At 39.3% G+C, this 22428-nt stretch overlaps 1 protein-coding gene across 6 annotated transcripts in view; it reads left to right on the forward strand.

Annotated features, from left to right (window-relative positions):
* DISP1 (dispatched RND transporter family member 1) overlaps positions 1-22428 on the forward strand; it is a 90582-nt gene that overhangs the window by 31155 nt on the left and 36999 nt on the right. Inside the window, exon 1 of one of the 6 annotated variants that reach the window (XM_050316476.1) lies at positions 17175-17245. The exons of the other annotated variants lie outside the window; for them this stretch is intronic. The gene's annotated coding sequence lies outside the window, so the exon portion shown is untranslated. Of the gene's footprint in view, positions 1-17174; positions 17246-22428 lie in introns of those variants that run through there. 6 annotated transcript variants of the gene reach the window in all.

Raw genomic sequence — 22428 nt, forward strand, 5'->3', positions numbered from 1 at the left:
ATGTGTTACTCGATGCACCAAACAAGTAGATAATTTTGCTGTGATTAAACTTATCTTTGGAAATATTTTCCCTTTTTTGATAGCTGATAAGCCTGAAGTCACATTATAATCCTGGAAAGTTATAATATTCAGTATAGCTGCTTAGTATTATTTCCATTATTAGTTTAGAAAAGTCACAAAATCCAGTAATGCTATTTGGAAATGTGCTTTTTTTTCTCCATTTAATTCTGGTAGGAAAACCTGCCTTCTATAGCTTGCTCATGAACTAGATAAAGTGAGAGTTCATATTTGATTTTTTTTTTCTTTTTATGCTTATCTGTCATTGTTCTTCAGAGACAGCAAAAGTGTCTTAATTTCTGATTTGAGAAATATTTACGTCGCAGGAGCAGGCTGTGGGAACATACCTCTCACTGTTAGGTGTAAAATATGTGGCTATTGGTGGCATTTAAGCATGTTCTCCTTTTTGCTTCTCACTTTTTCTGGTTACAGTCTATAAGGCCAATCTTGTAAAATAGTTTCTTAAAAACTGTTAGAAACATATTGATCTATGTGGGAAGTATTCCAAATTGTAGTTAGTGACATACAACACAGCTTGGCTTAACTGCTTTGTAAACCAGATTTGTGATACTTGGAGGGTTTAGATAGTCAGAGGAGATACAGCATTTAAAATGTTTCATGATTATCAGGCATTTTGGTTTCTGGTACTCTCAGCTGATCCCAGATCCCACTGCAGATGGGGTTGGATGATGTGCCTTTATCCCTTCAGTAAGCATGTAGGGTGGGCTTCCAACTGTTCATCCCACAGCAGCTTCTTGTTTATATGTTAAACCTGTCCTGCACATCTGAACTTCTTGCCATGATAAGTAGTGTTTATGCAGGCAGATATTCTACACAGTGAGGCTGCCTACAGGGCAGGTGCAGACATTTGCCCTGCCCTATCCAGACTGTTGCTGCTAGAAAGTAGTCTTCCAAGTTTCTGGCCCTGCTGATTTAGAAGATTTTGTAATTAGGAAAATTCAGGAAAAGAGGAGGTAAAACCAGAAACAGGAGATGAGAAGAAAGGAGGGAAGCGAAGTAATCAATAAGAGAAATGGTGCTGTGCCTGGAGGATAAGGAGAGATGGTCATTGATGGGCTGGCAGAACTATGTGAAATGGGTTTGATAGTAACAGCCATAGCTTTGAAGTATTTTTGTCCTTGTTTTATAAGTCAGGACTTGTCCATAATTGTTTTGCTGCCTTAGACTGAAAAGCAGAGTTTGACAGCCTCTGTTATATTCCCTCTTTCCTGATTTGCCCATGTAGTGTTCTGAGCTGGAGACTGAGAAACTGTAGCTCCCCACTGTGCAGAAAAGCAGTTTTAAGTTTCTTTATATTCTTCTGTGGATTACTACATACTTGTACAGATTCTTAAGGAATTCTTTAATATATGGGACTGATGATCTCATTTAGATTCTTACCCACCAAGTTTTCAGCATCCGTAAGGGGGGAAAATCCAATGTTATCGGATGGAATAGACACACAAAGAAATGTTTGCTTTGATAACAAAAGAGGCTCAGTGCTCAGAAAGATTTTTCTGGAAGGATTTTCTTCTAGTTAGAGTGCATAATTTGACAACTTCAAAATAATACCATGATATATTGATACTTTTATTCACTGCTTCAGCTAAAATTGCACAATCAATGGCTTTAGCAAGTTTTAAATAGCCTCCTATATGTCCTTAGCGACAGATTTCTGTTAAGTAGGAGAATTTAACTCAGTGTGTGCTTACAAAAATAAGAAAAGTGCTTTTGCCTCAGATGACTCAATAGTATCTTGTATGTTTACATCTCCTTCAGATTTACTGTATCTTAATAGATTATGGGTTTGATTTAATGAATAAATAGGTTATGGAGTATTTATCTTTTAAATCACTCTGCTGAATGCGTGATGCCAGCAAAGACCAAACTGACTTCCTCTTTCTATAACAGTGACTAAGCTGTCCCTGCAGAGACTCCAAAAGATTCAGTAGGCATAAAAATGGCACTTAGTTTTCTTTTTCATGTTGTTTATGCTTGCATTTTGTTTGTGTTGCCTTAGAATTTTTTATTAACCTTTTCTTGAATCCTTATCTATAATGACAGTTTAATTTTTCAGGAGATAAATGGAAGTGGCATATACAATAAAATAACTTTTCTGCAGCGTAGTGCTAAATGTTCCCAGCTTTGGATGCAGTTTAATCGCATCTCTGCTTTATGAAAAATGTAAATCTGCAGTTCTCTAAGAAATGTTTATTAATACCTTTAGTGTTTATCATTGAGGAAGGTATATGTAATCCTTCTGTGTTAGAAAGACCCTTCAATTTAAATTTATTAAAGATTACTTTACTCTGTCAGGAGCAAAGTGTCCTCTAAATCCAGTTCCCTCCCATGAAAGCGTGAGAATTTCTCCACTGCTTGGGGTCTGTGCAAATCATCTGCACTACAAAAGAGCCCCGGCTTCTCCCATTTTAGGAATCTGGGAAGGGTAAATATTTAGAAGTGCTGGCATAACAATAGCAGAAGTAGAAGGAAATTAAAGTTTGGGGTCCAGTGTTGAGACACATTTGGCTTAAAGCATGGGTGGAAAAAAAAGAAACTCTTTTTGGTAAATTGGTGAAAGTTTACAATTTTTGGTTTTAGATTAAGGAAAGAGCAGAACTGTCTTATTTAGAATAAACTACCTAGTTTTGAAAAGGTGGCCTTTTTGGTTCTTGTTTAGACTTTTTTGCTTTTTCTGCTGGACCAGAGTATGTTGTTGTTCAGTTCCTTTTTGCAGGAACTAATGTTTCACTGAGCAAATACTAGCACTGTTAAGTGAACAGAACTCTTTGTGGAAGACTGCTGCTGCCATGAGAATTTCTTGAGTGTAAAGCTCAGAGGGTGTAGATTGAGTGAATATATGAAGTAGACTGAAATTAAGACCATGGCATAGAAATTGATTTCATGATGGGAACTCTGGTGTTTGGGTTGCAAGGTATTTTGCTCTATGAAAGATTTTTTTGTAGAATCTCTGAGATAATTTTCAGCATCCGTTGTTTTCAACAGCTGTTCAATATTGAGCAGAAAGGTTCATCTGTCCTCTGAATAGCAAGAAAAATGTATTCCTTATCTTGATAAATTCAGTGCAGCTTGAGTAACTCCTCGGATATTAAAACCAGTTTTCTCAGTGCATTTCACTTATCTTTGGGAGATTTTTGGCACTGTGTTCAAATTCCTAAACGTGTCTAAAGATTGAAGTCTGTTTCTGCCAAAATTTGCTGTGTGACTTATGAGCCTTTATAAAGACCATTATAGTAACTTAAGATGATACTTGGCTTGTGTTTATACAAGACAACTCCAAATAATCCTTTAACTTTATTTTGAACAGTGCTGTGTTTTTCAGGATGAGACCATGTAGAGTTGGCTGAAGAAAAGGAGACTGTGCTTTTGCAAAGAACTTCAGTGTTTTGAAATTTGATTTTTTTTCCCTTTTGATCCAATTAAACTAAAACAAAAAGATTCTGCATTTCATTGTAGAAGAAAATAAAGTTTGGTCTCCACAGGTAGGAGACCCTGCTGGGTAGCCATATCTGATATCTTAGGGCTCTTAACTCTCACTCAGCTTGCTCTAAGTTCTGTGGGTCTTCAGAAAAGGCAGGTTTCCAGTTAGCCCTGTTGGAAAGTCATCAAACTTTACCACTGCCATCATGTTATTTTTCGTTCCCCTTCATATAATTTTGATTTTTACGGTTTCCAGATGGTAGATAATTCAGCGCAGCCCCTGACAGAGTTTGTTGAATTTCAGATCACCTAGTGTTTTGAAGGCTAGCAGAAGCTGCTCTGCAAGAGGACCTAGATCCATGAAATCCAGGGTAATAGTATTTGGAGACAGAGTAGTTCAGACCACTTCAAGACTTTAGTGCCTGAGTTTCCTTATAAATTTCTCAGCATTTTAGTTACTTACTTATATGGATATTTGGTCTTCAAGTTTCATTTGCAGGATGACAAACACTTCCATATTGAAGTGACTGTCCGTTCGTGGCTTAATCTTACTGAGGGTACTTGGAAAATTCTGTGAAAGTGGAACAATTCAAAGGAATTCTTATTTCAGTAAGGTCATTTGTTCAACCTAGACACCTGAAGAGTGTAGTCATTTTTTCAGCTTTGACACCCAGTGCTGGGAGATAATTGAACAATGAGGTCTCACTCTCTACCACAAAGTTACAGAAACTAGTACAGCACAAATGAGGTTTGCCTACCTTGTTCAGAATCAGATGTGCCCTCTGCAAAAGGGGATACTGAATCTCACAGCTGATTAATCAGTCAGTTTTTCCAACCTTTTGCATCATTGTCTGTTAGGGGTATGTCTGGTTATTGCATGAGGTATATTAGTTAGTAAAACAAAACACCTTAAAAGATTAAGCAGGAAAAAGAAATTACAAAAGGAACTGAATTTATAGTAAACAATTTAGACCATGAAACCTGCACTCTGTGGTAGTTTAGTCCCTTAATTGCAAATTATTGTCAATCTACTTCAGATTCAGGGTCTCTGGCAATTGTGGAATTTTCTTTATAGTTCTAGGGAACTTGTGACCAGGGTCAGTGGGATTCTATGATCTTTGCAGAATAACATTCAACTGGTAAAATAAATCATAACAGAGCATGTTTTCAACCTATTTAAGGCTTGTGAGACTATGAGAACTTTATAGGTTCCTCTTCAATACTAGTGAACATGCCTCAGTTGTGACAGGTGACCCTCATTTTAGTGTAAGATTTACCATGACCGTTCATGGGGTGTTCCATTTCTTCCCCAGTAATTCGCCTTTAGCACCATTTTTCCTTACGAGCCATCAGAATTCAAGTTGTTTATTTTATCCTGTGTAGAAATAGGGATTTCAAAATGGCTTTGGCTAGAATGGAACGGCATTACTTCTAGGAGTTGTTGAAGTAACCTGTGACAAAACAGATCAGCACTTAGGAGGGACAAGCAGGGAAGAAGGCTCTTCTTGTGCATGGGAGGATTGGAGAGCTTGGTCTAAGCAAATATAACACTCCAGTCCCCTTGAGGTCCCAACAGCAAGGGACACTGGTGTGCTGGGGAGCAGAGGCTATGCCCAGTGCTGCTTCTACCAGTGCCCCAGTGTCCAAGTTCCACTGGGACAGTAGGGCACAAGTGTCTCCAAACACCTTGCAAAGCTTGGATATCGCTGCTGGGCAGCTGTATCAAAGTTTTGTGAAAAGGAAGACTTGGATTTAACACCAAAATCCACTTGAAGGATTTTAGGCTGAGCTTTTTCACTGAGTAGTGGACTCTTAACTACTCAGCTCTTTACTAGCTTGGGATCAAGGGCATCCTTCATACAGCTAGGAATGCAAAATTTACAGGACCAGAGCAAGGGAGAGCATAAGTAAGAGAAACAGGACTTTATAATCCAGTGATGAGGTCACTTCCCTGGGAGGGGGAAACACAGACTGCACTTCAAGGTCTGTGTGTGTATTTTACAGGAAACAACACAGAGTTTATTGACCGTCTTGGAAGCTTAAGCAGAACTAAGCACAGCCAGTAAAGTGGTAGATTGTTCAATTTCTGTCTAAGGTCCTTGAGTGAAATTTTAAAGTGGCAGTAATAAACACAGAATGAAAGTAAGATTTTTATACATATGGTTTCTTTTTTTTCCTAATTTTTTTTTTCAGATATTGCAAAAGTGATTCATTTCAGAACAGATTTTTACGTGGTGAAAGCTTTTGTTTAATCTTATTGTAAACCTCTGTCTAATCTTATTTTAAATGTGCTGATCAAGCTACGGTTTGTGTAATTGCCAGAAAAATTATTCATGATGTGTGTTTATAGTTTTAAGAGAAATGAGCATATTTAAAATCAATAGAAATTGTACATCCACATATGTGGATATAAAATGTTGATGTAATAGTGGTGCATGCCAGAACTCGTGTATTCCTCAGTTTATAACTTCAAAGTGAAAACAATGAAAATGTATTGTGCATGACTAAATTAGGGTATTAAAACAGGTTCTTTATTTATTATGTTTACCTCTAATTTAGATGGTTTAAAAAGCTCAATTGTTATTAACTAAATTTACAGTGGCAGTTTTAGGTTTCTAGGAAGCTCCGGTGACCTCTGTTAAGAGGTAATTCAATGAACCTGTCACTAATAATTTCATTCTGCAGCTAATAGTAATAGGTTTAATCCAGAAATTATGAACTGGGCCCTGCTTCCTGGAGGGAAGTATTTCTTTCCACCTTTAAATGTAGAGAGGCGTGAGCACAGTAAATTTAGCAGGACCTGGCTGTTCCTTTTTTTTTTTTTTTTTGAAGTTGTGAGGCTTTTGTGAAGTACTGTGCAGAACCCAGTAATGCACAGCTCAATTTGCCTTGAATTTACCTCCCTCTGAAGGCAGACACATGTGTTTCACCCATGCCATTTTAAAGGAATACAACTTTATTTGCTGTCACTCATGTGTTTACCTGCAGCCCTGAAAGGAGCTCATGGTGGCTGGTGTGTTTTAGATGTGTTCTGTGCACAGGAAGGCTGACTGTTCTCAGTCATCCTCTGACTGATAATCTGAAGAGTGTGGATGCTCCTGCTCAGTGTTTACAGTAACCATGCAAGTAGCTTAGAAACACAGCCCCTGTGAAAAAAGTCACAGAAGATAATGATGTCGTTGAACTGTTGACTTGTTTTCTTCAAAAGAAAAAGTGCAGTCATTCAAGAAGAAACCTGGGAAAATGCCTTCAGTGGCTTTACCAATTGTACCCCACTATGTTTTAGTATTGAATTAGAATGCTAATCACTGAGTTCTTTTTCATCTTGTCCTCATGAAAGAAATTCCTGTATATGTTGGACTGGAATTTCAGTTTGCAAGCATTTTGAACTCAGGCCTTTGTTTCTGCTTTGTTATTTTGTGAGAATTCAAAACTAGTTCAGCAATAACTTGTTTAACAGAAAACCTACAACCAGAAATTGTGCCATGCTTATGCCTGCAATTTACAGCTCTACCTTCTGGTTATATTCTGTGTACTGCATGCTTTTCCTTTAGCAATTTTTGAAAGTTTCTCTTTAGTCCTGAGTATCAACTATGGAGCTTATTACTTTTACAGAATATACTATGGTATATACCTTATATGCATATCAGACCTAAACCAGCAGTGTCACTGAAAGAAGTGCATCTCTCCACTCCAGCTGGTTATCCTTGCCTGTTATGTTCACCATCCTTATGCCAGCAAACAAACTTGTGCAAGTATGTGGTGAGCTGAATTTAGAAAATTTATTGGGATTAAAACTAATCCCTGAAGAGGAAGTTGGTGGGTGAGCGTGATGAGCACATGTCCTTGTGATAGTCACTTGCCTCTTAAAATTACCACTTAGCTTTGAAATTCCTTGTCCTCTGACCTCGGGCCAAGCATTCCAGGTTCCTTTTTCTCCCTTCCTCCCAGCCCCCTTCCCCTTGAAATGCGCAGCTTGCTCTTAGCCCTGTTTTACAATATGCCAGTAACCAAGGAGCTCAGGGTCACCTGTTCCCACTTGCCCTGCACAAATACTGTTGGTCCAGCCTGGCATCTCACACTCAGTTGTACTGGAAAGGCAGAAAGAACACTGGTGGATACTACAGTCTCTTCTAATGCCTAGGAATAACTTTGTGTGCCTTTGCCTTTGAGTAGTATGAGCAGATCCACTTTTTTGTTCACCATGAGGAAAAAAAAAACATAGTGGGTGTGTTATGCAAGCATGAAGAACAAGTCATCCGAAATTAATTGGGATGCTTCCCTCAAGGCTAGATTATTTTTTTTTCTTTGTCTCTAAAGCAAACTCTTTGGGAAAGACTTTTTTTGCTAATAGATTTATGAATATGCTGTTTTTGAAAGGGCATATGTAAAGATTAATATCATCTAACAAATGGAGCGATCTTTTTGTGGCTGCTCTTTTATCAATAGCTGATTGGGCTGGGAGTTCTTCTGGGAAGGTCAGTATCTTATGCACGCATTGCTCATACTATAATGGTATCTGGCTGGTGACTGTTAAACACTATAGACTAAACAAGGCTGTTCTGTAAAGTAAGATTTAAAATTACAAAAAGAATATTCAGGTTTTAATATCTGAACACTTGTTATAAAGGTTCAGGGGCTTGGTAGTAAACCGATTTCTTAGCTTTAATAAAATCAGCAGTGCCTGTGCCCTGGAACAGGTACTGGCCCAATTAAGGGAGCTGAAAGCAGGGGAGCTGCAAGGGGGCCAAGCTTTTCTCCCAGCCATGGACCGGCCGTGCAGCTGCTGCTGCCCTGGGGCTGCCAGAAGTCTTGGACAGCTGCTGTTCCCTTGTCTCCGTGTCCAGTATGGAGGTGGTTTACTGGTGTTGACTTTGTACAGCTGTGGTACTGCAAGCATGTACCTAGTCACTCTTCTTTGCCAAGATATAAAAAACAAAAAAAAAATCTCCAGTTTTAGTCTCTAATGACCAAAAGTGACTGGTGTTCTCTCAATTCCTATACCCTTTATTTCCTCTGCAGGCTGGTATCAGTCCTGCTGCTTCAGAGTCCTAATCCTCAAAGCCTGAGTATGGAAAGAAACTGTACTCCTAAATACATTTCAGCACCTGATCCTCTTTAGATTCCTTAATTGTTATAATCTGATGCTAGAGTTCATGTAACCAGTAGAGAACCGAATCCTATTCCAATGACTCTGGTAAAAACTGAGTATGTTTAACCTGTAGCAATTGGAAAAAACAGTAGTGTCCAACTAAATTACTGCATACATCAGACTGTAGTAGAAGTAATCTGTTCTTGAATCCTGTCTTTAAGTAGTTATCCAATTGTATTTATTGACTGTAAATCTTAAGAGGTAACATCAGGTTTGAAAAGCATTCAGGTACATCATCTTAGACATTTGGTCAATAGTGGACATCTTCAACATAAAAATCTGCTTTGTTAAATGGATCTCATGCAGAGAAGTAATACATCTGTGTTTGTAATGCAACAGTAATGCAATTTTTGTGTACCCTATGCTTTTCCAGAGGTTTTTTGGTTTGAGAATTGATCAGGAAAGTATGCAACTGCAATTTTGTACTGACAACCCAAGGTTTGTACTGTACACTCAAGAACTGTGTGGCTCCAGGGAACCTGTGCACTGCAGAAAATGCCAAAGTAGTTTCTTGAGAAGACACGCCTCACTACCCCCAGGCATAGTACAAAAGAAAGAGAGATAGCATTAGAAAGAAGTAGGAGAATGTTACGTAGGTGTTCCATAGTTTAGACTTGTCTCAAGGTTTTTGCCTTAGAGTAGCAGGTGAAGCAGCCATGGATCAAACTTGAGTGAACAGCTTTGGAAATTATGTGCCCTGCATATGATAGGCAGTATTTTAGTCTAAACAGTGAAATCAGAGGGTCGCAGAGAAACTCGACATCTCCTTCTAAAGCTGCGGAGGTTGGTGCTCTGAAAGGTCTGGTTCTTGATTTATCTGAATGTATGAGCAATTCCCAGGCTCACATCTGTTTGCTAAGAGACAGCCAGAGAAGACTGACTTCCCATTGCAGGGGCTGTGTTTGAGTAAGCCTGTGGCAGGCAAGCAGCCTGGTGAGCAAACATTGAGTCTGTGCTCAAATAGCATTTTCTCTTGCCTTGTCTGTCAGGCCTTCGTTAGCGTGTCAGAAAAGCTCACATCAAATAAAAGGTCCTCTGTGGGCTCTAGCAATGCTTGTTTACTGCAAACGCTTAGATTTTATTTTTTTTTCCTGAAGAAAAAGAGATTAGCTTTGGTTCTGATTTCACTTTCCTAATGAGGAAAGGTGAAGGTTTGGTGTTGGTTATGTACAAAAGGAGAGGGAGCTCTTTCATGCATTGTTTGAAGGTTTAGGCAGTTAATTTTGAAAATCTTTCAGAAGAAAAAGTAACTAAGAAGCTGGTAGGGGTTCCCACTTCTGTTTTACTAAGCCAAGGGAACAGCATGGTGGGTTGAATGTTGAACTTGCAGTAGGTAGAAGGAGTGTTTCAGAACTACAGTTGTCACCTAATTTGCTCTTAAATGAATAGCAAGAACGTTCTACGTAGCTGTGTAAGTGAATGAAATGAACAACAAAATGAATAATTTCCTCATACCTGCAATATAAAAGTTTATTTTGCACATTGCTGTTTTTTTTATTGCATAAGAATTATATGTCAATACTTATGCAATTGTAATGAATATTGATGTTATACTTTTAGTTCCCCTAAATTTAGTTCAAAACAATGGGCTTTGTCTTAAAAATAATTGATAACTTAGTGTTCTAAAAGAATCCCTTACACTGCAAGACTGTTTCCTGAGCTAAGAATATGAATTTGATGAAAGTGACTTTTCCTTCCTTTGCTTCCCTAACTCAAATAGAAATAGTGGTATTTGTTGTATCTGGACTATAAGAATTTCTCCAAATGATGGGAGAAAGGCAGCATCTTTGTTATTTTTTTGATTATAGACAAGTTAAACTTAATGTGGTAACTATAACAATATTAGTAAGGCACATTTCTCCTGTAGTGGAAAAAAATTGTACTGCAGTAGTTGCTTTCACTAACATCAGGCTGGTGGTTGTAATTTAAGTACTGGTGTAGTAGAAGTGGTAGAATTACTGCTTTTTATGTCACTTGTTTATTTTATGTTCAGATAAAGCGTTCTGTTAGTTTTTCCCTCTGGTCAGTCTGGACTATTTTACAAGTGACATTATACATGTGTGCACTTACTTAAGATACACTCAAGTTTAGTTACTTCATAGTGGAAAAGGTACACCTGTGAGAAAGGAATGTGAATGAGAAAATGTAACTGTGTAAACATGTTTATGCAGCTGCATTTTAATGTAACTTATTATTGGAACACTCTGCTTAGAGAATGAAACTTTTACAGCCGAAGACAAGCTATTAAAAATTCCTTCAAAACATTGTAAGCTGTAGATAAATCAGAAGTATAGATACTCAGCTCTGCTTCCAGATTTATTTGTATTTTTAACAAGTTTTCTTCATATTAGTATTTGAAAACTATTTGAGATGCTAATAAAACTGTCTTATAAACTTTCCTTATTAAAGCGTTTTTGCAGATTATTAAATCTGATATTTTCTTCTGTTTTTCATGATTAATACACAACTTTGGTTTTTATTTTAGTAATGTAAATAATTTCATCCACTGTGGGGAATTTTAAAACTTAATAGCTTTTCAAGACTTTTGTGAGATGTGGGACTTGAGTTACTGTGGAACCTCAGATATGCATTTCAATTCAGAGTACATGTGGTTTGGAAAAATGGAAGATAATAGGTTTATGTCTTAGATCTCCACTAAAAAAGTCATTATGTATTTCTGCTCTGTAAGTAGATAAAACAAGACAGTCTTATATGTCATAAAACTCAGCTTTCACAGGATCTGATTTAAAATCTCAGGATCTCAATGACAAAAGTTAGAGAAATACTGCTAGTGTCTTGTTGCAGTTGGGGAGGTGGGGGCAAAAGCTGTAAAATGTCATTATCATACTTTGAGAGCTTTTTAAAGAAATCAATAAAGGAAATAGTTTAGAATCAGACTGTTTGTTTGCAAATTCATACTGAACTAACTCTTTAATTACACTAGGGACTGAGAGCACATTGTTCTAGGCACCTCAAGGACAATGAAAGACCCTCTTTTGCCCCCAGAAATTTATTTCTGTGCTTCAACTTTTAGTGTTATTTAAGATGATGTGACTTTAAATGTCTAATTTCCAGAATATTAAAAGAATGTGTTGGTATCTGTTTTATTTGATGTCATGTGTAGAGTTTAAATTTTCCAAATCCAAGCCAGAAGTCATTTGCTTATCTTAAAAAAAAAACCAAACAACCAAACCCCACCACCAAAAAAGAAAAAACCCCAAGCAAACAAAAAACCTACCTCCAAATAACCAAAAATGCCATAGAAACTAAACAACAAAAACAACAACGAAAAACCCCACCTGGACAGAGTATGATCAGTGAGCATGTCTTAACATTTCCCCTGTCACTAGTGCTGGAGAAAAAACTGCTTTGCAAGGCTTAAAGATTTTTTCAGCCTGTAAACTCACTTAGTTCTCAACCTTTCTCAAGGTTATCAATTATGAAAGATTTTGTGATGAAGTCTGGGTGTGTGGAAGCAGGAGAAGGACGGTCAGTTCACGTCATCTATTGATCAGACAGTATTTCATCCTTGTGGTGGAGGACTGGAGGCTTCTGCCTTAGGCACATGATGATACTGAATCAGTTTTGCTTATATTACAAGCTATGTTTATAAGAAGGTCTGTCTTCTCCACTTCAAGGGGAACAAAAAAGAGTGTATAGAAGAATACCCGTGTAAGAGGATGCAAGTTTTTATATTTGATATCTTGTATTTAATTAACTTCCTTTGCTTCATCCTGTATCTCAGATAAATAAACCCAAAGATCTAAGTACCAGTTTTTCACTACTGGGTGCTTTTGGTTTTATATTTTACAATATTCTTTCTATTCAAAAATGTTGTGGTTTTGTTCTGGGTCAATTTGCTTTCACACCCCCCACACAATTACTATTACTTGAGAGAAGGTTTATGCAGACAAAAGAGACTGGATTTGGGGAAAATAGTATGAATATTTATTACTAACAAGCTAAAATTAAAAAACTATATCTACAACAATTCTACTTAAGTAAAAGTACTATGTATTTACAGAAATACTTCTCCCCCCTTTATACCAGTCCAAGGAGGAAAAGTAGTCCCTTTCTCCATTCTCGGAGCTCCAGGTTTCTTCAATAACTTTGCAGCACTCTCGTCACAGCTGGAACTCTTTCATCTTTCTCTCTTGCTCTGTGTTGGCCTCCAGGGCTGGGCCTACCCCCCTCCTGGGCTAAGACTGGAGGCTGGGGGTTACCCAGGCCCTGAAGGTCTTCTCTTCCATGGGCTTGCAAGGGGACACTTGCTTACCATGGATCTTCATTGGAGTTATCCATCATCACTGGATGGGTAACTTAAACTGTGAGTTAACTCCAATGCTCAGAGGTTCCCTGATGCCAGTTTTGAAAGTTTCCAACTCCATTTCCTTACGAACCACAGCCATTCTCTTTTCAGGCTAGGAGAAAACAACTGCTGTGTCTAGAAGACAACTTGTATCTGTGTGGCTGCAGTCTCAGATAAGCCAGGTTGTGTCTTTGCCTCATATTTCTGGATCGAAGAGCTCTTGGGAGCCCCATTTAGGCACTTTTGGATACCTCTTCAAAATTGTCAGGTGTAACAATCTGTGGCAGTCTAGACCTAATAATCTCTGATAGATCTAGCTTACTCAGCCTAAATCACTTTCTCAGTATTGGGCTGGCACATCCCATGTGCTGCTGGAATCTGGAAAATCCCAACATGTGCCCTCTGTGCCTCTAAATAATGATAATAGATGCTGTTATCTTAGTAATAGCTCAAGTGCTGCACAAAAATATACTTTAGTGTGAAAAGTAGTAAGTGAATGGTTGGTCCCTACCATATTTCTCCTGCTACACTGTTTATTTTAAATGGCATTTGGTAAATTGCCTGCTGCAGGTACTGGGCTGTAGCATGTAAGAGGCAACAGAGAATATTGCATCCAAGAAAAAAAAACACCAGCCAGGAAATTCTGTAGGTGGATAGGAATTGTAATAAAAATTCAGTGTAGCTGTAATAAAATACGTGCAGAGTACATGTGCCACGTGCAGAACTCATTTTGTCATTTTAACCTCTAATTGGCTCTTTTATTCCATAGTCCTTTATTCTCCCCAGTTCATTAGCAATTCATCAGAATTTCTACAGCACCTCTGGTCCCCTCTGTCTGGCCTTCAAGGATTTCAGAAGCCTCTGGGCTTTTCCCCCGAGCACTCGCTTAGTCCTTCAGCATTAATTTGTCCCCAGAACACCCAAAACTTCTGCCAGCTCTCTTACTAACATCCAGCACTGGCAAAGTCCTTCAGCTTCTTCTGAGTATCTCGCTTAATCTTTAAAATCTTTAATCAATCTTTAAGAGAGTGACACTGTGACAGGAATAATCTGTGGTTAATGTTGTATTAAGCTCAGAGGGGCAGGTGAGGGCATCCAGCTAAGAGAAGATACAGAACACAGCTCTTGACCATGGGCAGCCAAAGGTGGGAGAAGTGGCTGGCACTCCATGGCATTGCCTGGTGTCTTCAGTTTAGGAGAGGCTATGAAAGGGTCATGGCCAAGCATTGCGGCTTTTTGGGTCTTGTTTGAAGAGAGAGAGTAGTTAAACTTGATACATTACAAATACAAGTTTCAGGGTTTTTTAGGCTCATCTTCTTATATATTACACAGTCTATAGTTCGTTTGAATATCCAACATGGTTATCATCATAACACTATTTACTATTTTCTTAAGTATTATATATAGAGAGTTCTGGGAACTCTATTGGTATTTTTACTACTGCTTGATTTTATTTGTTAAGCATACCATGAAAAATGTTATTTTGAAGTCTCAGTTTAAAAAAAACAAAACACCATGATAGAAAAATGGACAAACCATCTCTTATGATAACTAAGTTTAAATAATTTTTCTCTGATCAGAACATGTAAAGCACTTTTGTTTACCCAGAACAGTGTGTCTGTCTTCAAGGGCTTGAAGTTAAAATCGCGAATTTTGAAGTGATCCACAAAATCTAAAACCTAATAGTTTTAAAGATGACATAATAGTCAAATTTTATTCTGCTTATTTTCTCTTTACTGTATAGCGAAACTTTGAGAGTTTGTTTTATTTATGATAGATATTCTGTCACTTGTAAAATGTATTGGTAGATCCATAGGGAGGTGGAACTTCCTGATATATCGAACATCATAGTGACTTAAACCAGGGCTGACTTAGTAATGCAGATGTCCTGCAGATTCTCTGTGTAGATGCATTTCTAGGCAGTGAACACAGCAGAGTGAGTGTTATTTCTCTTCTACAGGCTTCCATGATCAAATTTGACATCCCTAGTCTGCCTTGAATCGGTCAAAATTCTTCCATCCTTTCCCACCTTCTCCCATTTTTCCTGTACCTGCGCTCCATATGCTGCAGAACTCAATTGTATTTCCTAATCACTTGCAAATAAAGAAGTCAGCATTTGTCTGATATTGCTGGACATGAGTGGTGGGATGAGTAGCAACTTTAGAAGTTAAATATGATGCAGAAGGGGATGTTAAAGGATGTATGATGGAAGTGTCCAAACAAGGAATGTGCTGGTGGGACACTGCACAACTGCATCTCTACAGTGCTAGAGTTTATCATGGGGGAAAGGTTTCTTAGCACTTGGTGATGAGTTTGGTTTTCAGCTTCATGCATAGAGGCAATAATCGACAACAAGTCTGTCACTCAAAGATATGATACACTCCTTAAATCCCAGTTGGACAGGAATCATTTTATTAAGCATAACCTATGAACATACATTATACATTCGTTTTACTGTTGTTCTTGGGAACAAAGTATCTGTGGTAAATTTATATAATAAGAAACACTTTATTTTCTGCAGTGCATATAGTCAAAGTTTTAATAGACTAATCCTTTAGATTTTTATGGTACTTTTCCTCCTAGATACAAGAGCAGTGAGCAAATATTATGTGCCTCTTGTCACTTCTTTGAGGTCGTTAGCAAATACAAGGGGTACAGTATCTGCAGTGAACTGTATGCACAGATGCAAAGTAATATTTACACATTTAAGAAATACTTTTATTAGTAGATATGTTTATCCAAAATACGTGGAATTATGTGACTTTGGAAAAGTAACTTTGAGATTATTCTTCTGATGCTTCCAGGATAGATTATGCATTTCACATATTCAGAAAGTGAACACTGTATTGTAGTCCGACATTCATTTTGAATTATGGTTGAAAGTTACCTGCTTTGTCGTGGTGCTGTTCTGCTCAGTAAATGTATTTCAGTTTCTTATGTAAGAACTGTCTTGGATTGTAGGCACTGAATGGCTCTACCTTAGAAGAAAAGCAAGTTTTCTGTTAAAGAATCCATTAATGTTAAAAAAATGATGTTTTAGATAGGATGGAGGGTGTGGGGGAGATGGAGACAAGGCAGCTGATGACAGTGAAATTTTCCAGTTGAAGCTCAGTGGGAAAGTCAAGTAAGACTGGTTTAAAAAAAAGTTTCCCCTAAGAAGTGGGGAAACAGCACAGTTTCTCACCACCTGGTAAAGACCAGATCCAATGAGCAGGAAGAGCTGCCATGTGTAAAAATGTGGACCAGATTTGGGATGCATAATTCTAAGGTCACGCTAAGGGAAACTGAGCCTCAGTCTTTCCTTTCGTTAGATTTGTTTGCTTTACAAAGAGCAAAGACGCTTAAAGATGAGAAATTCCTTTTGCTCCAACCACTCCAACTTGATCCTGGAATCAGAGCTCCTTTCAGCAGGGGAGAAGGAGAGCATTTCTAAAAGCCTGTCAGCTTTTTGAGTGGTGACCATAGAGTTTTCAGGTTTTTGCATTGTCGGTAATAATTGTTCGTATTTATTAAGTCTTACAAAAAATGTATCTGAGAAGTATGTGGAGATGATTACTTTTGAGCTACCAGGTCCTCGAGTGCTCAGGTGTGGAAGGTGCTTTTTTTAGGTACAAATACCATGATATCTGGTGTGGTAAAACCCCCTTTAACCTGTTGTGGTTTTTTATTGTTGGAGACCTGTTAGAGATTTGTAGCCACACAGCAGTGTTTTGTAAGAAATGCCTGACAACCAAAGGAAGAAGTAAGAGCTTGGGGCTGGGGGACAAGCCATTGCCAGGAGGTAGTGAGTGCTGGAATGAGTCTGAAAAGCACTCCAAATGACCCCCGGCGCTGTTTTCAGTCTCCCGCCTTCTCCCTCAGCCCTTTCCATTTCCAAATGGCAAGGTGATGCCACTTAGGCGTGTCCTGGGAAGCCTGACGAGGAGCCCGGCGCGGTGGGCGCCGGCAGGCGAAGCTGCAGCGCTGGGCTCAGATCCCCGCACCGGCCTCGGCCAAACGCAGACCCCGAGGGGGCTGGGACCGCGGGCGGCAGGAGCGGCGCAGGGAGGAGCCGCGGGCGCTGCCAGCGCCGGGACCTGCCGCGGGGAGGGGCGGCCCGGGCCGGCTCCCGGCGCGGCTCCGAGCGGCGCTCTCTGAGCGGCGCTGTCCCAGCCGCGCTGCCCGCCCGCCGACACCCTGGGGGCGAGCGGGTCCGGCCGTGGAGGAGCGGCAGCGTAGCCGGGGGATACCTGGATCGAGAGGGGGCTGCCGCCTCCCTCCCGCCCATCTGCTGCGGCGAGCGGCTGGTGAGTGCCGAGAGGTGCGTCCCGTCCGGTCCCTTCGGACCCGGCCGTGCGCTCACAGAGCGTGAGGATGTGGGTTTAACTTAGCGGGTGTGTAGGTTCAACTCAGTGCGTGCCTTCGGTTTATTTACACTGCCAATGCTACTTAGTAGTGCAAGTAGACTCCTGGGCTTGTGAAAGACTTCAGCCGGGTAGAAGTGCTGGGGAGTTTAGCACAAGACCGTGCCAGAGTTAATAGCCCGCTGAGAAAAGCAAAACGCACCCCGACTTCAGATCCCCAGCTCTTTGAGCAGATGCGCCGCGATAAAAGTGGTATATGAGGTTTATCATTTGACCTTCGGAGCGCGGCTCAGCTAATGGGAGACTTAAAACCTAGTTCATGCTTGGGAAATGAAGTGTGTGGGGGAACTTCTGTGTTTAGCTGTTGAAGAAAATTATTGCTGAACTGCCAGTGTAAAACTGCTTTGCTGTGTTTTCTGTAGCTAAATGCAAAGAATGCCCTGTATTTATCCAATAGGTGTGACTGCTGATTTGTACCTGCCTGATGTGCCCTGACATTCTCACTGAGTCTCTGCTTTCTTTAATATACAGTAGTTGTGAAATTATGTTAGTACTTTTGTTAAAATACAAAGAAAAGTGCTATTATTAGTAACAATTCTTTAAAGATGTTCAAACATGGCTTTTAAATTTGGATAGAAAACAAAAAATCTGATTCTAAGCAGATGGTCAAGAGGTTTCTTAACCTTTTATGTCATGCTGATATAGTCGTGGTGATGGTAGGTAGAGCTGGGGCTGCATCCTTAAGAGTGTTTGTTGGTTTTGTGTCCCTTTACAGCTGTAATAATTTAAATGTTAATTCCACAGCATGATAAAGTAAGAACCTGTGTAACTTTCAAAGCAAGTAACTCTTCTTACATCCAGAAAGAGACATATTTTGTTTCCCCCACCACCCCCGTGTAAGCAGGAGTAGAGCTATTTTTGATCAGAATATTTTCAATTACAAAAACTTAAATGTCTTTCCTATGCTAATGGAAAGTCAGTACATTGTGTAAATAAGATTTGATGCGATGACAGTGTGGCAGTTGTAAGTAGTGTTTGGGGATTATTTTAACAGCTTTCTGTGCTCCTTAACTGTGCTGAGATATACCTGTTTTCCAGAACTATGCACATTTTTTCTTGAAATAGTATGGTTCAAATTATTTCTGCTTGTAGCTGCATCTCATTCCAAAACTCAGGGTATTTGAAGCTGTTTTGGACTGTTAATACATTCTTTTTTCATTTTCCCTCCATAGATATGCTTCGAGGGGCTTTTTGGTTTTTAAAAACTTCTGGAAAAGAATTCAGATGTTCCTTGTTGTTGCATCTACCTATAGTTTAATTCTATGTATTGTAAATTTTGACCTTGAAAAGATTTTGTAAGGTAAAGCACTGCAATCGATTTCTTTAGTCAAAGCCCTGCAAATGATTTTTAGAAATGGTCTGCTGTTGTTTTGCTGTCTGTGCCAGTAAAAGTAACTTTAGCTTAAAAGAAAAGCAAAATCTATTTCTGAAGGACTGAAGAATACTGGTTTTCCCACCCTTTGCAGTCTCTCCCAGCTCCCTCACCCCACAGCTGCTGCTGGTGGGTCAGTTTATGTGCCAGCTTGGCAACGCTGGTTTGCCAGTGCCCAGCTGTACATGAGCTGTGGTCCTGGCACAGTGACATCTGGAAACTCCCTGTCACAGGAATTGCAGCTCCCAAGCCAGCCTGCGACACAGGAAATGAGCTCATGGTGTCTCAGGTTCGGGACGGGACAGCTTCTCAACCTCACAGGCTGTGGAGGCTGATGGCAGGGATAGCTGGCTCTCAAAACACTTGGAGGAGGGGAAATTCCCCTTCTACAAACCTTTTCTGCTTCATAACTGTCTTCTAACCTTATGGTACAAGTACTTAGATTGCTGAAAATCTGCTTGTTAATAGGGCAACATTAGTTGATAAAGTGGGTATTTATAGACTGCAGAAAATAAACTGACCATAACGGAATTCCTCAAAAATAGGAGCTACATTTTATCAATCCTCAAATGGCTGCATTAATAACTGTAGCAGGTAAACTTGTGTGCTGATAAAATAAGAATTCAGGACTCTTCTAGAAGCTGAAATACATATATTTCATATACTTAAAATACCTGGTGGGGGGAGGGGAAGGAAAAGACAGGCTTGGCTTGTTCTGGGAAGCGTCTGTATTTTGTACAGTGAAAGCTTTTCAGAGAAGACCTAGTGGTTAACAGCTGAAATGGAAAAGCAAGAATCAGGGTATTGAGAGAAACCAAGCACCACAAATGATAGCACTGGAGTAAGAGCTGGAGAATTTGAAAAATGTCTAGCTGAGAGCCAAAATGGAGATCAACAACCATAAAACATTAAAAAGCTGTTTGACTTGCTAAAGACCATTGCAATGATAGATAACTAGATGTCTCCCATAAAGCCCAGTATCAAACACCAGGCACCACCTGTTACTCCTGAGAGCCCTGAGAAAAAGCAAAGATACAGAGAATTTTGGTAATGTGAAGGAGGAGAGAACCCTCCTGGAGAGTTGCTGTGCGCTGGCTGGCCCAGCAGGCAAGATCTGGAGAGCATTTAACTGAGCTTACAGATTGAGAGACCACGTAGCCTATTTGCCACATTGGAAAATGTTAGCGTCTTAAGGGACTACAGGGCCACTATAACGTTTCATCTAGGATAAGACTTAACAGGTAGTGCTGGGATTGTTAAATGTTGCTTATTTCAAAAATGCACTACTTCTAGAATCCAGCTGGTTTAGATGAAATTTTAACATAAAAAGATGTTTTTGTTACTTCACACATCGTGTTCATCTCAGAACCGTGATGCTTTGTAGCTGACAGGTCTGCAAAGTCCATAAAATCTGGACTGGTCCAGCTGGCTGAGTAGTGCAATGCTGACTACAGCTTGAAAGGCTTTAGATAACTTTTAAGTGAAATTTGAGTTTTGTCCTACCTTAAATGAAAAATGTGAAGTTTTAAAACAGGTTACTTTTGGTTTTGTGCAAGGTACAGATTTTGGTTTGGGTTTTTTTTTTTCCTGTATGGTTAAAGCAACCCTCAGCACTTGGCTGTTTGTCATCTTCTAAAGATCTATAAATTATCTGTATTAGTATACCAGGTTTCCACTACGTCATTCCCTCTTGGATTTGCACTTCTATCATTCCCAATTGCAGGCATTATGAGTCCAGATGGGATTTGTTGAACCAATGTTGTTTTAAGTCTGGTGTTTTGTTTTTTTTAAAAAGAAACTTAAATCAAAGAAAAATTCTTTCCGTTGCAGCCAAAGGAACAGGTGAACTTAATCCAGCTCTAAAACGAACACGCTGGTTGGGCAGCACCAAATCCTACATAGTTTCGGTGTGGTGCAGCATTACTTTATTTCCTCAAGGGCTTGCAATGCAGTTGGCAGACGTCTGCTGGGTAAGCTGCATTCATTGTTAGCTCCACAAATAATAGATGGATTACTCCATAAAACCGTCATGAAGCAATGTTGCCTTTGCAGAGCATGGTACTTTCCAGATACAACACTCTTCCAAGCTGTTGTTTTGAACTGCGTGGCTGAAGTGCTTTCTGAGCACTTCCTCTTACCAAGCACCCAGTTATTAAAGATGATTCTGGTTTTCTTCCCTTAGCGGTCCAGCTGGCATAATTTCTAAAGAGATGATCTTGTTTAAAATACCTTGTGTCCATCTAGAGAGGTGGGTACCTAAATGGGATGTATTAAACTTATGTAGGTTAACACTTTTTCTAACTGTATTTAGTCTTCTATTAAGTAGGGCCGCCTGCATTAAAAACTGTGTTTTCTACAACCTCATTATTCAGAATACCTGTCCAACTGCTGCAGAGCTTTCAGATGTAAATTCTCGTAAGTGAAAACCCCGCCTTATTGGAGCATACCAGATCCTGAAGCAGTCTGAGGAATGCAGAAAAAATTAACTTCAACATTGAAATACAGTCTGAATACAGACTTCCCAAAGACTGCATTATCAAAGATTCTTATTTTTAGGGTTTTTTTCATGATGAACATGTTCTTTGATTTCCCATGCCCGCTTCTTACTAAAATCTGACTGTGCTTTTAGTTGTTGCATTTTAACTGGCTTATTTGTTCGTCCTCTAAAGGAAAGATTCTCGATCAGCTGTTTCCTTGGGCCATTGTTACATCTCTCAGGAAGTTCCCCGTCACTGCAGTTGTGACAGAGGAGACAAAATACAACAGAGAGATAAAAATGTGATCGAAGAATATATTTTAGTGTGACAGCTGCAGGTGAAGTTTTGCTGTCAGTGGATTTGCAGTCACTTCTATAGAGCATGACACAAATGAAGTACCACCGTACAGAATTTTTGATACCCATAAACATGAATGAAACCAAACTCAGGTGACATTAAACTTGTCAAATTACGTAACTGTCTTGCATTTCTTTAAAAAAAGAAAAGTTACTGAACCAAATGAAAATGTACAGCCCAGCTTACATTCTAGAGAATTGAGTCCCGGTTCTCCTTAGCTATGACTGAATGAAATACTTAATCAGATGGCTACCTTAGCATGCAAAGTAGTCTGTTTTACTTTAATATGGCATTGAAAGAACTTCAAGGCAAGCAGGTGCTTCCATTGCCTTGCTCAAAGACTCCATGGAAGTGGACAGAACTCAATAGTTTCTCAGGGCTTAGGAATAAAGGAAGAATCAGCTTGATCTGTTAAAATTTTTACAGCTTGAAATGGTTTATAATAGCTTGTTCAAAAGAAGAACAAAGATAGAATTATATGTTGTGATACTGATGATGATCGTTTCTTTGAATTTACTAGTTCTAAAAAGTCTTTCTGAAGATAGTGTTTAAAACAAAAGGTATGTGGGTAGATATTACATCCATTGAAAATCAAGCATTTTATCTTTGATCATATTAAATGGAAGCTGCTGGGCTGTCTGGAACAAAAGTTATTAATTCCAATGTCAGTGTTCACAAGGGGCACAGATACACTGAAGGGCCCAAGCCTGTGTGTGTGTGTTGGGACTGCCCAGCTGCCGTGGGCACAAGTCAGCTTGCATCTCTGTTTGGAACGTGTCTGCCTTGTGCATAAATGTGTGGTTTCCTTCATAAAGTGATTTGAAACAGCTACTGAAAATAATGTGTTGGTATCTCAATTG

This window comes from Myiozetetes cayanensis, unplaced genomic scaffold, assembly GCF_022539395.1.
Source record: "Myiozetetes cayanensis isolate MyiCay16 unplaced genomic scaffold, myiCay2020 scf2-11, whole genome shotgun sequence".
Classification (NCBI taxonomy): Eukaryota; Metazoa; Chordata; class Aves; order Passeriformes; family Tyrannidae; genus Myiozetetes; species Myiozetetes cayanensis.